Here is a 13,536-nt window from a genome sequence, read left to right on the forward strand (position 1 = left end):
GCACACATACATGTTAGAAAGCTAGGCAGATGGAGATATATGGATATAGATGCATACCTTGAGCAGTGCTGTGCACATTTGTACGTGTGTATACATAGGCAGCACGTGTAGTTATTATTCTCCCTGTGTGATGTCATTGCAATAATAGTTCCTGATTTCTAATATTTTTATTACTTCATACCACACCCTACTTCAGAAGGAGTTTATTACGGCTTATAGAATACATATGACATAAGAAAATGTTACAAAATTTAAATCAGATGGGTGGGGAGAGCAAGAAAGCAGAACTAAGGAAATGTGGAGGTTAGAAAACTAAGACACATGAGAAGAAGGGAAGTAAGAAGACTAAGATAACTGAGAAAAGTGAAAAAAACTACAATAAAGCCACCCAAAATGCATGCTGTTAAATCCTGCTGACTGCTCCCTAAATTGTGCTTACCTGCCAGGGCTCTTTAGGCAAGGGCCATACATTTGGTTTCAGATCTTTAGAGACTACCACCATGCAAAAGGCAGAGCAGATGCCTAACTAGTGGGGTCCACTGGCTAAGAACTAACCAGGAGCAGGACGAGCCCAGGGATGCCCAGACGAGCACCCTGTCGGGTCCAGCCCGCTGTCTCCAGCGCTGACGCTTTTCCCAACCAGCCGCTCCCCGTGCCCCGGCAGCCTAGGTGCAGAAATTCATACTGGAGGTGACTCCCTGCCCACCGCCAACCCTTAAACAGTCGTTTCAGACATTTCTTCCAAAACATTCATCTGCTCTTTAAGTCTATGTCAGCCAGCATGCCCATCGGCGGAGAGAGAGAGAAATGAATAAACAACAACAACATCGGCAGCTACAACGAGACAAACATGCATCTGGACAGCCCTTTCTGTTCTGGAGCTTGCCATCATTAATTTTGCTGTCACTCTTTTTATATCAAACAGCCGAAGGAACGTTCGGATTTGGAGCTTGTTTTCCATCTGTTGTCTCGGCTTCTGCCCGCCGCTGTGTGCAGCAGCTTAACTGGAGCTGCGGAGACAGACACAGCTCTGCTGTTTGTGAGGGTGGGAGAGGAGGGCAGGGGGTTTTCTAACAGAATTAATGGGGCCACCTTCTTATTCTCCCTCCAATCACATGAGCAAGCGAATTACTGTTTTCTTTTTTTTTTTTTTTTTTTGATACCGTGAACATTGATAAAGGATATTTCTTTAGTTTTTCACAGCTTAACAAATTTATTATTGTTTTTTTTTTAAATTTCATAATATTACGGGGGTGCAAATGTTTAGGTTTCAAATATTGCCTTTGCACAGCCTGAGTTGGAGCTACAAGCATGCCCATCCCCCAGACGGTGCACACCACACCCATTAGGTGTGAATATACCCATTCCCACCTCCCCCTTCCCACCTGCCTGACACCTGATGAATGTTACTACCATATGCGCACATAAGCGTTGATCAATTAGAACCAATTTGCTGGTGAGTACATGTGGTGCTTGTTTTCCATTCTTGTGATACTTAGTAGAATGGGCTCCAGCTCTACCCAGGATAATACAAGAGGTGCTAGATCACCATTGTTTTTTGCGGCTGAAAGGATATTTCTTTTCACTTGAGTTGAACGATTTTATTCAACTACCACCACCAAAAAAATCATTTTAATTGTACTAACCTGGAATTACCTGAAATAACCATGGTAACAAGTTCTGAAAGTAATATAATTTACTTACATAACCATAGAAACGGTACTACGAAATGGAAATCACCTATAATTTATCTCAGTTTCCTACCAGGACAATATAACAATGTGTATTTTTTCACAAAACGCGTATTTTGGCTATCGCAGCAATCAAGAAGTTATTCAGAGATTACTTAAAGCTCTGCAAAAGGTATCAGTGATAGTTTGCTTGCTATGGTTATTTCCTATTAATGCTTTCCTGAATGCAACAGCACAGAAAAATGAATTAAAATATAGTATTTAATGCCAACTACAAATGAAAGATGAAAACAGGAGGACATTGTACGTGAAGGGGAACCAGATACTCCTGAGAGATGCTGGCGCAAAGAGCACCGTCTCTGTCCAGAGGCAGAGCGATCCCTTATGTAAGCCACCTAGGTTCAGTTTTCTTCTTCTTTGGACAATATTCAGTATTTCTGTTTTTTCACATACATTTATAAATCTGCAGTGATACCACATTTGTATTATGCTCCGGCCAAGTCACACCGGCCCCTGGGCTCGCTGCATGGGATACCGGCAGGGCAGCGTGCTGGAGCAGCCCCTTCCCTCGGCCCAGCGTCTGCAGCCCGCGGGCCGTGGGCAGGGCCGGGTTGCTCTGTCTCCCCAACGCCACTGAGCTCCCAATCACACGCCCTCCTGTGAATCGGCTGGGACTTCAGGGAGCCTCGGGCTCAAAGGACATATCCACAGGGGCTGGGATATAGGTTCCTGGTTCACGCCACGGATTTCACAGATATCGCCTATGTCTGAGTGTGTGACTGCTCTGATCATCTACCTTCTGAAGGGTTTTCAACAGACTCCTAGCACAACGGGGGGGCCCGCACCTCCCCATTCGATTTTATTAAGAGTGAAATCCATTCACCTAGTGCTGACAGATAGTATTTTTAAAACAGTTTTATGGAGATACAAGTTCACCTACCATAAGACTCACTCAATGAAAGTGCAGAATTTGGTGTCTTTTAGTGCAGCTCCTGTGTGTGACCACAGCCGCATTCTGATTCTAGACATTTTTGCACCCCCCAGGGAAGCCCCCTCTCCATTAGGAGTCACTCCCCCTTCTCCCTCTCCCGCCCACAGCGCGGCCAACAACCAACCCACGTTGTGATTTGTATGTTGCCTCTTCATCTCTACTCTAGTGCAAAGCCAATGCCAGAAACATTTGCAACTGGGGAATTTAAATAAATGGTGCATGGAAGTTCTTCAAACCATTCTTGCAAGTATTTTTTACAAGTTTTAAATTATTTCAATGCCATGGAAAAGCCCTTTTGCACTCTCTTGCAGTCTTATTTTATCTGTTTTAATGATTCATTGCCAGTTCCCTCTTATTCAACAGAGGTTATTTTGAAATATATATATATATTTCCATTTCCATAATTATATTATGTACTATGTATGTAATATGTTCCACATTTAATGTACTATAAACACAACGTGTAGTCCTTAATAGGTGCTGTAGATCTAATATGGTCACAGTTTTATGCACAACTGCCTTTGGCAGGTAGGGTCTGTGTCACTGCCCATTACAGCTGGGCCTTGGGATTTGCTCTGATCAACAGAATGTGGCAGAAGTGACGCTGTGGAAGTTTCAGAGCCTGGGCCTCAAACCCTGCGGCTCTCTCTTCAATCTCTTGGAATGTCCTGCTGCCTTGTAGAGAAGCCTGGGCTGGGGTGGTGAATAATGGGAAGGGTGAGATGGGGGAAGGGCTGAGATGAGGGAGAGGAGGATTGCAGGAGGAGGAATGGGTGGGAGAGCCGTTGGAGAAAAGAATGGAGAGTTCCAGCCAACAGCCCCTCCGACAGCATGCAAGCTTGAGGCCATCTGAACTGCCAGCTGATGAACAGCCCCGCAAGATCAGCAGAAACTCCATTGTTGTTTTGAGCCACCAAGATTTGGGGTGTTTCTTTATGTAGCAGGCGGTGATGCTTGTGTATGTATATGTTGTGTATGTATATGCTGTCTGCTTATGTATGTATATGTTGATTCCTTGGCTGTTCTCTCCATCCCTGCTTCCGTTGCACTTCCCAATCCTAGTGAACCCCTGACAACATCCTAGCTGGTCTTTTTCAAGCCCTATTCTTGACATCTCTTAAATGAAGACAGCTTGCCTTGGGATGGTTTTGCGATAAGAAAAACTTCAGAGAAAGAGATCCCACCTTCGGTGAACACAGGTATATCACAACTGTCTGGAAGTTTAGAAGGGAGCAACGCCTCAGCAGGGCCCATGGGCCATGCCTCAAGCTCGATGGTTCCCACAATTCAGGTGCTCCTCAGGGGCAGATGTTTCCAGCGACAGATTGTCACATATTTAGCCCTGAAATCATTGACCCTCAGCACCAAAACATCCCTGACCACTGTAAGCAGTCAACACACATTTGTTAAGTGAGTCAATAAATGCCCCCACAGTACCAACTAAGTCTTTGGATGGGAAGATACTAACCCACAGGGTGGGGTCCTTGGAACTTGTAATCAGTCTGTGTGTCACCAAAGCCTCTGAATTTTGAGAGCTGGTCCTTTTTATGTACAGAAATGTCAAACAGCCAAATTAAGCAGGCTTTAGGATTCAGGAATTTCCCACTATATTCACTACTTGTGGGTTCATTTCTTTACCAAAACATGATGTGTTTAATCTGGCCATTATACTATCAACATACCTAGTTACCCAATGTTATGATGAACCTGCGAATTCAGAGAATGACAAAACACCTTTAAACTTTTGCTTGAACATGGCTAAAAATTTTGCCTATAGCAGAAACAAAGGCAAATGCAACAACGGGATAGAGTTAGAGTTGCACTCTGTTTACGGAATAGCTATTGAACGGAGAAAGTATACAGACACAATTATAAAAATAATGGCAACAGGGAACTGGTTCCCTGGTGAACTACTCTTGACCATTGTGGGGTCCGTGTGCACAGTACCTGCGCCTGTTAGCAGACCACAGCCAATGCATTCTGTGTAATAGAGAGGAATTGTCTGGAGCTTTATTTTATGGACCAATAGTTTGAATCTTACATTTTCCTTTTTCTGCTTATCAGGCTAAGTATTATAATTTTTTTAAAAAAATTATTTTATTGATTTAAGAAAAAAAGAACAAACAAATCCTTCTAACTGGCTCTTTCTATTGGGCCCCTGCCGTGCCACAGCAGTGGGCTGGGCTTGTCAACTGCCACACTCAAGCCCTACACCTCCCATGGGGATCAGGAAGCCTTTGAGTCCCTGTTATTTTTCAGGAAAAATTCTGTGCAAAGATAGAGACAAAGAGAAGCTTTATTCTGCGTATATTTAAGAGTCTTTTTTTCCTCCTCGGTCATAAGCAAAAGTAAGAAACATTTCATACCAGAAGTGGAGAAGGATATTTAAATAAAAATAGACACTAGGCCAGTACCCATGGTACCCACTCTAAATACTGAGGACTTTTCCTTCTCTGGAAATAATGCACAAATAGTTACTATAAGGTTAAAAAGGCAACACAATCAAAAAGGGTATTAAGTATGTCATATTTTCTCTAATCCCCAAACTTACCATAGTGCCAGGGAAATAGACCCTCAATAAATATTTATTGATTAAAGACAAACAGATAATTCAGTAACTTATGAAAAGAATAAGCATTCAAGAATGCCGAGTAACTATGATGGCCCCTCAAATGATCTGCTAATCCATCACCGTTGTACTGAGTCATTTACTGACAAATTTTAGATAATTTCCAAGATCCCAAAACCCAAGTATTTTAGACCCAAGGATTTCTGTGTTTTGTTTTGTTTTTTTTTGTCTGAGATCAAGCCTGCATGCTCACTAAACTTTACATCATGTGTTTGCATTTCTTTGAGTTGCCATTTGCTGCAATACTGTGGAAAGTGTTTACTTCCCATAGTGACTACGTTCAGAGCACATAACTGGGATAAAACCCTCCATAGAAGGCTTGGCAGCAGAATGGAGGGGTCTTCGTCTGCTCCACTACCATAACAAAATACCTCAGATGGATGGCCTTCACAGACACGTGTTCCTCACAGTTCTGGAGGACAGGAAGTCAAGCAGCAGGGCTCCATCTGACCTGGTTTCTGGTGAGGGTTCTCTTTCTGGCTTGCACATGGCCTTTCCTCAGGGCGCTCATAGTGAGTAGGGGAGAGAGAGAGAGAGAGAGAGAGAGAAAGAGAGAGAGAGATCTGGTGTCACTTCTTATAAGGAAACTAATCCTACCTAATCAGGTCTGAACCCTCGCAAACTCAGCTAACCTTAATTCCTTCCTTACAGGCCCCACCTCCAAATACAGTCACACTGGGGGTTAGGGCTTCGACATACACATTTCAAGGAGCAGAAACATTCATTCCACTGCATTACAGCCTGACCCCCAGCCCAAATTCATGTCCTGCATGCAAAATATCATCTAAACAGCCCAGACAATAGAGGTGCAAAATATGTGAACCAAAAGGCTATTAAAATGAAAGAAAAAACAGACAAATTCGCAAACACCCACACATGATCAAAACACTCAGAAAAGCAGTAGAGGGAACTTCCTCAACTTGATAAAAAGATTTACAAAACACCTGCAGCTAACATCACACTTAATCATGAAACACTGAGTGCTTTCTCCTGACGTCTGTGTCTAGGCACTGATGTCTGCTCTTGTGATCCTTACCCAGCATGTACCGGAAGTTCTAGCCAGTGCAATACAGCAAGAAAAAGAAGTAAAAGGCATACAAATCTGAACGTAGGCAATAAAACTACTCCTATTTAGAGACTGCATTACTGTGAACATAGAGTAATCCCCAAAAGCCTACCAAAATATTCACAGAACTAATTTAGGGTTCACCAGTCCAGAAGATACAAGGTAAACATAGAAGACTCAACTGTCTTTCTATATACTAGCAATGAGCATGCTGATACCAAACTTAAACATACAGTCCCTTTTATGATCATTACAACAACCTCGTGCAGCCCAGATATCCTCCATTGTGTGAACAGTTAAACAAACTTGATATGGCCACACTACAGAATACCACTCAACAACAAAAAGGGAAAAATGGTACACACAACAGCATGAATGAATGTCTTGAGAATAAAACAAGTCCCGGATGTTTATATACTGTATAATTCCATTTGTATAACATTCCTGAAATGACAAAATTACACAAACAGAAAAGACTGGTGGCTGCCAAGGCTTAAGGGAGACATGAGAGGGGCAGGAGGAAAGAAGATGTAGTCACAGCAGGAGGGACCCTTTTGGTGATGGAAATGGTCTGCACTGGTTTTATTAATGTCATATCCCGGTTGTGATATTGTCCAAAATTATACAAAATGTCACCATTTGGAGAAACGGGATGAATGGTGCATGAGATCTTACTGGATTATTTCTTACGACTGGATGTCAATCTACAACGATACATAGATAAGAATCCTGGGGGAAGAAGAGAACATGTATCATACCTGCACTTCTGAATAAGACGCAGTACAGGGGCCAGGTGTATCCTCCCCTGGAAACCAGCAGACAAATACATGAAACAATGTTGGGGAAGGCAGTGGTTTCAGACAAGAGGACAGTTATCCCTAAAGGGAGGAAATCAAATGAAGCGAGCCGTGTGATTGCCCCATTTCTCTGGCTTGCAAGGGTTTTTAAGTCATGCTGAAGAGAGGGGCACAGGAGGAGCCCGGCAGACTCCGTGCGTTGAGAAGACAGAGATGAGGGTCTCCGGGACCACAGCAGCTGAGTTCCCAGGGCAGAGAAAGCTGCATGGCATCGGTCAGAGAGGTCCTGGGGGTACTCAGCTGAATCCTCATCACCACAGGCAGGCGAGGAAACCACCCGAGGCCACGGACCACTCAGGAGTATCCGTGGCAATAATGCTGGGAAGACTGCCGCTCTCCACAGGTGGAATGGAAAGCCTCAACATTCACAAGCTGCCTGTGGAGCACACAGAGGTGTCTGGCCACAGAAGTGGGGAATAATTTGTGCTAAAATGAGACGTGCCTGGAAAAAAAAAATTAAAAAGAACCAAAAGAATCAAACTGTTCCCAAGTAAATGAGCTTCCTCCCAGGATAAAGTTCAAGAATATTTATAGGAATAAAAAAATACCAGGCACACAGCTTGTTAAAATGTATAAACTCAGGCATCCAATACAAAGTTATCCTGCTTGCAGATAAATAGGAAACTGACTCATAATGAGAAGCCAAATCCACCCATCCTTCAGCACTGACCCAGCACTGATGCAGATGTGAGAATTAATGGAAAATTACATTCAAATATTATAACTACATTTCCATATGTTCAAAAAGCTCAAGGAAGTTGTGGGAGATATGAAACAGACCCTATTAAAACTTCTGGAAATGAAAACTGCAGTATATGAGATGTAACATTTCCTAGATAGAATTAAAAAGAGGATTAGACTTTGCAGAAAGGGAGATTAGTGAATGTGATGACTTAGAAATAGAAATAATCCAAAATGAAACAGAGAGAAAAAATGAATTTTAGAAAACAATGAAGCATGAGCAAGCTGTAGGACAACTTGGAGCAGCCCAGTAAAGGAGTGATTAGACTCCCTAAGAGAAAAAGGGGGCAAGGAAAAATATTTGAAGGAATAATGGCTAGAATGTTTCCAAATTTAATGAAAACTAAACCCACAGGTTCTAAGGGGCCGAAAAGGCCAAAAGTGTAAGAGACATAAAGGAAACTCCATCAAGGAACATCACAATCAAGTCCCCCAAATGCAGTGATAAAGAGACAGTGATCACAGTAGCCAAATCAACTGACATCATGTTATACATTTACGTACTTATCCTTAGCTCACTCTGCCACTAACATTTATGCACGTAAGTCATCTATTTCTGCATAGCGTCTATCCCAACGTCCCAGACCTTAATAAACATGTTACCTCAAAGTTACTGTGGGGCAGGGTCTGGGAGTAGCTCAGCTGGGTGGCTTTGGCTGGGGGTCTGGCGCAGGCTGTGATAATGGTTGGCCAAGGCGGCAAGCACATCATGCTCACCTGGGGACATTCTACCCGCGTCCCCCCCCCCATTAGCTGCTGGTCCTTCGCTGGGAATATCAGTTTCTTCTCCTGTGGGCCAATCTCAGGCAGCTCACAACATGATCACATGATCGGTCAGGTTGTCTCAGAGCAAATGAGACAAGAGAGTGACGGAGGGGACTCAAGAGAGAAGCCACAGTCTCCTGGTAACCTAATCCTGAAAGGGGCTTCCCATAATTTTTGCCAAATTGTATCTGTTAGAAAAGAGTCATTAGGCCCATTCTCTGTACATCATAGAGGAGGAGATCGCACAAGGGCATGAGGACGAGCTGGCAGGAATCTGCCAGGGGCTGCTGTGTGGGTGCTCAGCGTGGTCAGCTCCCTGGGCACCAGCACATGGCCTTGTCTGCCACCAGCACATGACCACGTCTGCCACTGCATTCCCAGTTGCTGAATGGTGGCTCTCAGAGACCAGACATATGGGATGGGTGAAAGAATGATCTGACAACCTGGAAAAGGCACAGTATAACCATGTGAACATAAACAATGATTTCGATGTTGTGATCCAATACCATCTGCATTAATAATCAATAACTTGAGACAACTGATAGTACAAGTTTCTACAATAGCCTCAATTTTCAGAAACCAAGGTTTTAACTCCAACTGAATTAACGAGTAGATGTGCTAAATTCAACTGACTTCACTTTTTTTGAACATGTAACTAAATAGGTTTCGTCATTAAATCATTAGATGGAAGCTTGTGTTTTTATGAGGAAGGAAACAACAGGAAGACTCTTTCCATAGTCCTGGGATGGGAGATTTAACTTTGATAATTCCTCCAGCATTTTATAAACTGCTTGTATTTATGTAGTAATGAAAAATTATAAATCCGCACATATTTCACTGCAGGGGAAACAAATGAAGCCCAGTCTGGGGAGGTTTGTCTTTAATCATGAAATGTGCAACATTTGGCTGTGGCGAATTAGCCATTTGTCTCTCTAATGTGAATCCTCAAGAGCGCGGCGGGCCCAGCAGAGGAATCAGCGGTTGTGTCTGTGCCCTCCAGGGACCTGGGCGCGAGCTAAGTGTCAGACAGAAAGATCCCAGGGAGCTGATCCTAGATCCTATCTCTGTCAGGCAAGTCCCAAGTTACGCCATTTTCTTTATCCCAAAAAGCCCCCATAAACATATCCATCAGAAACACGGCTCATTTTCTGCCATAAGACAGCAAATACGACACAGCAAGGACTTGTTACCTTGGGATTTATCTTTGGTCCATCAGGGGCCTTGCCGCTAAGTCACCTTTCCTGGCTTCAGGGCTCCTGTGGTTCTTAGTGTGTTTTCTTCATGTTTCTCTGGGGTTCCTGGCATTGGGTGTTATTTCCTAAATTGGCAGGAGAAAAAAGTCAGTATCCAAATATTCAGAAATGCAAACAATTAAACACATCTTGGGGATTACATTTGTCATAAATATGTTGATTTTGATTAACTTGGTCTGCACGTCATTACTGCAATCTATTCGTCGGAGCAGGGCCATCCTACGTAGATGCCGTTAGCAGCTGATCCAGCTGAAAAGGACGGCAGGAGCGGTGATCTCTTCAGCTGTGCATTACTCATGCTTGTTTACTATTCTAATCTTTTAGGTTTTTAAAAAAAATTCCATCCCCACCAGAGAGCGTGGTATTTTCAGATCAATTTAGCCAGATTTATTCTCTGACCTCATCACTCATCAACAACAGCATTAAACCTCACTTTGTCCTGAATCTTGTTTCTCGAGTTTTACATTGTTCAGATCTGTTTTCCTTACATTTCAAAAAGACGCCATTATTTAAACTATCGCTCCACATAAAAAAATAGTAAGATTTTTAAAGCTATTTAAGGAAGGCACTTAAGGATTTTAAGTACAATTACACTGAAATGAGATGAGTTCACTTTCTTAGTTAATTTTGGTATCTAAGACATGAAAGAATAGTTTCGCCTTGTATAAGAACACTGAAATTTTAATACATTTAATTTTGTATTAAGAATGGAAATTGAGATAATAAAAATCAAAACTATAAGAGAATATATAGGTGGAATATTCCTTATCTGAAATGCTTGGTACCAAAAATGTTTCAGATTTTAGATTTGAAAAAATCTAAATCTAAAATCTGAAAATATTTTGGAATATTTACACACATATATAACTTATTTATCTTTTAAAGTTGTTCTGCAACGAATAGTTCTGTGTACAAACTTTAAAGAGAAATACACTTAAATCTAAAGGAAAACAATTTTAATAGTTTTATTAACCATCTGCAATTCTTATCTAATAGCCATGTTTTAATTACGTTTCTATTAACTTTTAGTGTTTTTCTTATCTACTTATATGGGCTCTTTCAACAATAGTATATTGCTCCATTTCAATTATATGGCTTGCATTTATTTTCCTTATTTGCAATTTAGAAAAAGATAGTTTTATGATTGTTTTGACATCTTTAAAGTGAAATTCATATGTATTTTTTTCCTTTGTATGTTTAATAACTCAGGTTTGGAAAGTGACTTTGATTTCAAGATCAAATACACAGGTTGAATATTCCTAATCCAAAAGGCTCCAAAATTAAAAACTTTTTGATGCTGAATTGACACCACAAAATTACAAAATTATAAAATTATGAAATGTTAAGAACACACTACATTATGTTTTCAAAGATTATTTGACTACACATGAAACAACTGATATATTAAAAATAGTATAAGAGTACCTATATGTGGAATGGTCTACATTCTGTGTGTATAGATTTATGGGTATGTGTATATGTACATACATATATTTACATATATCTAGCAATACATTTGTAGTAGAAACAATGAACTAAATGTTAACTATAATTAATACATTTGAGAATTTATTTTACATGTTATTAACTTATTTATCTTTTTAATTTGTTCTGCAATGAATAGTTATGTGTACAAACTTTAAAGATAAATATACTTAAATCTAAAGTAAATGTTTGCTTTATGAAGACATTAATTGTTTTCTCATATTTTCTTTGATTTCCTCCTTTACATATTTTTGTTTGGTTTCCTATGAGAACTGGCCATGGCACATCTATGACAACAAGACATGAGCCACGCGCTAGCACCTCATATGACTGTTTAAATGTGCAGGAGAACTTGAGGAAGGGTCTTGGCGAGTGTCTTTGGAGTACGGAGCTGGGCTGTGGACATTACTAGCTCTTAACCTTCATGCTTTCTTTATGGCGTCACACACTTACAATACACAAGCACACACACCACACACAATTTTTTTCAGTAACAGAAAACCTTTTCATTTAAATTGCAACCCACTTTCAACATTCATAGCCACTGTCTATTAGCATGTTTCTGTGGACGACAGCAGCCTTTGGGGCACATGTTGCCTGGAGGCCATAGGTTTCCCACCCCTGACTGGTCTCATTTGTAGTGCACTTCATAAAATCTACCCCAGGAATTGAAAAGGTCTGAATAAATGCAAAAGCAGTAATAACTTTTCTGAATAAATTCCAGTCGCCCAACAAGGGCTACTTGTGACATTTATAAGTTGGTCTCTGGGTAGATGTCGCTTGGGGACAGAAACATTATATCAAAAGGTATCCATAAGCCCTATTAATGCTGTGAACTATTTATAGCAGAATTTTGTTCTTCCCCATTAAATAGGAACTGACCGCCCCTGGAGCGAACAGCAGTGGCGAAAGGCACTCAGAACGTTTTGCAGGAGTACATAAGGTATGGTGGGATGTTTTCATAAGTTCAAAATCTAGGCAGACAGACAAGTTATAAGTAGACCTAAATTTACAACTCCGTTCCTTGGGCTAGTTTTCTACGTTCTTACCATGAAAATGCAACAAAGGGACGCATTGGGTTGGGGTAATGAGCAAGAGGTGGCCTGGCTGCTTGGTCAGCAGCAGCCCCGCCCCCTGTAACTTTGCCAGTCCCCACTGTGCCAGTCAGACCTGGGTGTCTGATGAGGGACACCATGCAGTTGCCATTTATCTGCACAATTACATTTTATTTATACTGCTGTTACTTATGTACTTAACAAAACAAATTTCCTCTAGCATGGGAAAGCTGATTGGAAACATAAATATTTCTACATATCTTAATACGAAAGTCTAGTAAATTATAGTCGGTTAATGTTTTAAATTCTGCAAAAAGACACTTAAAATGCACACAAAATATTAAAATTTCACAATTAAACATTAAACTTATCCTAAAACAAGTTTAAAGGAATATTAAACTTATCAGAGGTTATATTGTTACTTATTATTAAACTTATTAATATTTTATTGTACTTACTTCTGTTTTTCCCCAAGGTAACTTCTGGGGAAAGAGTAGAGTTATGGTACAACTACTGTGCCCAAAAGAAATGAAAATATCTTTTCAGGCCAGCCAGAGTGGTAAGATCTTGGTTATCAATTCAATGTTTTTGGTAGGAAAATAGGACCTGCTTTTGCAGTCAAAGCACTAGTATTAGTAATAAAGTTTAGTTATGTCATAGAATCTTTTTTGACCTTGCGCTTTTATCCCCTAAATTTTTATTTTTAGGAACTTGATGTCTTTCTCAAAGCTCAGATATTCTTCAAATGTGCACGAAGACATCAAAGACATTACAATGTCCTTATGATAACACACCTAGTCTGTTCACAGTATTTAAACATATGCTTTATCTATTATAGTGAGTTATCTGGAGATTTCAACATTTTGAATCATTTTGTCACTTGTTATCATTTAGAAATAATATGATTGTTATATTGTTAATAATACGTGGCCATGGTTGCAGGTCAGTTCTGTCCTTTTCTATTAATAGTTTACTGTTCTGGCTTGCGTGCATGGTAGAAACA

This window comes from Microcebus murinus, chromosome 5 (genome assembly GCF_040939455.1).
Source record: "Microcebus murinus isolate Inina chromosome 5, M.murinus_Inina_mat1.0, whole genome shotgun sequence".
Taxonomy (NCBI): Eukaryota; Metazoa; Chordata; class Mammalia; order Primates; family Cheirogaleidae; genus Microcebus; species Microcebus murinus.